Below are 1,161 nucleotides of genomic sequence, written 5' to 3'. Positions count from 1 at the left end.
GAGAAGCTAAGTTGGGAGGATCCCTTGAGCCCAGGAGATTGAGGCTGTGTAGTGAGCCATAATGGAGCCACTGCTCTCCAGCTTGGGTGACAGAACGAGACCCTGTCTCAAAAAACAAAAAAGACGGTGAATCTTGCCCAAAAACTATGGGAAACAAGATGCACAGATACTTAAAGTACATAGTAAGATACTATGCCAGTGCCATTAGACAGATGTGACACTTCAGCCTGCCGTGCCCAAGTAAGGCTTTCTGGTAGCTGATTCCTGAACTGAGTCCTAAAGGTCAGAGTAAGTGTTCATCAATGAAGAGGGACAGAAAGAGCATGGTAGACAGAGTAGCCAGTAAAAAAGACTTGGAAATGTGAGCATGGAGTGTGAATCTGGTCTGAGGAGAAGAGGAAGAAGAAAAAAGACTGGCTGGGCTGGGTGGCTCACACCTGTAATCCCAGCATATTGGGAGGCCAAGGTGGGTGGATTATTTGCATCCAGGAGTTCAAGACCAGTTTTGGCAACAGGGCAAAACCCGGTCTCTACTAAAAATACAAAATATTAGCTAGGTATGGCGGTGTATGCCTGTAGTCCCAGCTTCTCAGGCAGCCAAGGAGGTAGAATCGCTCTAGCCCGGGAGGCAGAGGTTGCAATGAGCAGAGATCAAACCACTGAACTCCAGCATAGGCGACAGAGTGAGACCTTGTCTCAGAAAAAAAAAAAAAAAAAAAAAAATTGGGCTGGGCATGGTGGCTCACGCCTGTAATCCCAGCACTTTGGGAGGTCAAGGCAGGTGGATAATGAGGTCAAGAGATTGAGACCATCCTGGCCAACCCGTTGAAACCCCATCTCCACTGAAAGTACAAAAAAATTAGTTGGATGTGGTGGCACGTGCCTGTAGTCCCAGCTACTCAGGAGGCTGAGGCAGGAAAATCACTTGAACCTAGAGGGCAGAGGTTGCAATGAGCAGAGATCACACCACTACACTCCAGCTTGGCAACAGAGCAAGACTGCCTCAAAAAAAAATTTTTTTTAATTAGGTAAGTATGATGGCATGCACCTATAGTCCCAGCGACTTGAGAAGCTAAGTTGGGAGGATCCCTTGAGCCCAGGAGATTGAGGCTGTGTAGTGAGCCATAATGGAGCCACTGCTCTCCAGCTTGGGTGACAGAA

The sequence above is a fragment of the Cebus imitator genome, unplaced genomic scaffold (genome assembly GCF_001604975.1).
Source record: "Cebus imitator isolate Cc_AM_T3 unplaced genomic scaffold, Cebus_imitator-1.0 Scaffold415, whole genome shotgun sequence".
Taxonomy (NCBI): domain Eukaryota; kingdom Metazoa; phylum Chordata; class Mammalia; order Primates; family Cebidae; genus Cebus; species Cebus imitator.
The sequence above is the reverse complement of the archived record's forward strand: the minus strand, read 5'-3'. Positions refer to the sequence as shown.